Source organism: Oncorhynchus mykiss, chromosome 11, assembly GCF_057628025.1.
Source record: "Oncorhynchus mykiss isolate SJ-2025 chromosome 11, ASM5762802v1, whole genome shotgun sequence".
Lineage (NCBI taxonomy): Eukaryota > Metazoa > Chordata > Actinopteri > Salmoniformes > Salmonidae > Oncorhynchus > Oncorhynchus mykiss.
In genome coordinates, this window is record NC_143032.1 from 82027501 (window position 1) to 82030000 (window position 2500).

A 2500-nucleotide genomic window follows, 5' to 3' on the forward strand; every position below is an offset into this window, starting at 1 on the left:
TATTACCAGTAGGAAGAACCCCCTCCAACTCATATTACTAGTAGGAAGAACCCCCTCCAACTCATATTACTAGTAGGAAGAACCCCCTCCAACTCATATTACTAGTAGGAAGAACCCCCTCCAACTCATATTACTAGTAGGAAGAACCCCCTCCAACTCATATTACTAGTAGGAAGAACCCCCTCCAACTCATATTACTAGTAGGAAGAACCCCCTCCAACTAGTTTACTAGTAGGAAGAACCCCCTCCAACTCATATTACCAGTAGGAAGAACCCCCTCCAACTCATATTACTAGTAGGAAGAACCCCCTCCAACTCATATTACTAGTAGGAAGAACCCCCTCCAACTCATATTACTAGTAGGAAGAACCCCCTCCAACTCATATTACTAGTAGGAAGAACCCCCTCCAACTCATATTACTAGTAGGAAGAACCCCCTCCAACTAGTTTACTAGTAGGAAGAACCCCCTCCAACTCATATTACTAGTAGGAAGAACCCCCTCCAACTCATATTACTAGTAGGAAGAACCCCCTCCAACTCATATTACTAGTAGGAAGAACCCCCTCCAACTAGTATTACTAGTAGGAAGAACCCCCTCCAACTCATATTACTAGTAGGAAGAACCCCCTCCAACTCATATTACTAGTAGGAAGACCCCCCTCCAACTCATATTACTAGTAGGATGAACCCCCTCCAACTCATATTACTAGTAGGAAGAACCCCCTCCAACTCATATTACTAGTAGGAAGAACCCCCTCCAACTCATATTACTAGTAGGAAGAACCCCCTCCAACTCATATTACTAGTAGGAAGAACCCCCTCCAACTCATATTACTAGTAGGAAGAACCCCCTCCAACTCATATTACTAGTAGGAAGAACCCCCTCCAACTCATATTACTAGTAGGAAGAACCCCCTCCAACTCATATTACTAGTAGGAAGAACCCCCTCCAACTCATATTACTAGTAGGAAGAACCCCCTCTAACTCATATTACTAGTAGGAAGAACCCCCTCCAACTCATATTACTAGTAGGAAGAACCCCCTCCAACTCATATTACTAGTAGGAAGAACCCCCTCCAACTCATATTACTAGTAGGAAGAACCCCCCTCCAATTCATATTACTAGTAGGAAGAACCCCCTCCAACTCATATTACTAGTAGGAAGAACCCCCTCTAACTCATATTACTAGTAGGAAGAACCCCCTCCAACTCATATTACTAGTAGGAAGAACCCCCTCCAACTAGTATTACTAGTAGGAAGAACCCCCTCCAACTCATATTACTAGTAGGAAGAACCCCCTCCAACTCATACTACTAGTAGGAAGAACCCCCTCCAACTCATATTACTAGTAGGAAGAACCCCCTCCAACTCATATTACTAGTAGGAAGAACCCCCTCCAACTCATATTACTAGTAGGAAGAACCCCCTCCAACTAGTATTACTAGTAGGAAGAACCCCCTCCAACTAGTATTACTAGTAGGAAGAACCCCCTCCAACTCATATTACTAGTAGGAAGAACCCCCTCCAACTCATATTACTAGTAGGAAGAACCCCCTCCAACTAGTATTACTAGTAGGAAGAACCCCCTCCAACTAGTATTACTAGTAGGAAGAACCCCCTCTAACTCATATTACTAGTAGGAAGAACCCCCTCCAACTAGTATTACTAGTAGGAAGAACCCCCTCCAACTCATATTACTAGTAGGAAGAACCCCCTCCAACTCATATTACTAGTAGGAAGAACCCCCTCCAACTAGTATTACTAGTAGGAAGAACCCCCTCCAACTGGTATTACTAGTAGGAAGAACCCCCCTCCAATTCATATTACTAGTAGGAAGAACCCCCCTCCAATTCATATTACTAGTAGGAAGAACCCCCTCCAACTCATATTACTAGTAGGAAGAACCCCCTCCAACTAGTATTACTAGTAGGAAGAACCCCCTCCAACTAGTATTACTAGTAGGAAGAACCCCCCTCCAATTCATATTACTAGTAGGAAGAACCCCCCTCCAATTCATATTACTAGTAGGAAGAACCCCCTCCAACTCATATTACTAGTAGGAAGAACCCCCTCCAACTCATATTACTAGTAGGAAGAACCCCCTCCAACTAGTATTACTAGTAGGAAGAACCCCCTCTAACTCATATTACTAGTAGGAAGAACCCCCTCCTACTAGTATTACTAGTAGGAAGAACCCCCTCCAACTCATATTACTAGTAGGAAGAACCCCCTCCAACTCATATTACTAGTAGGAAGAACCCCCTCCAACTCATATTACTAGTAGGAAGACCCCCCTCCAACTAGTATTACTAGTAGGAAGAACCCCCTCCAACTAGTATTACTAGTAGGAAGAACCCCCTCCAACTAGTATTACTAGTAGGAAGAACCCCCTCTAACTCATATTACTAGTAGGAAGAACCCCCTCTAACTCATATTACTAGTAGGAAGAACCCCCTCCTACTAGTATTACTAGTAGGAAGAACCCCCTCCAACTCAT

General features: G+C 43.7%; 1 protein-coding gene across 2 annotated transcripts in view; it reads left to right on the forward strand.

The window, feature by feature from the left end:
• Window positions 1-2500, forward strand: part of gc (GC vitamin D binding protein) — a 22629-nt gene that overhangs the window by 15817 nt on the left and 4312 nt on the right. The window lies entirely within an intron of this gene.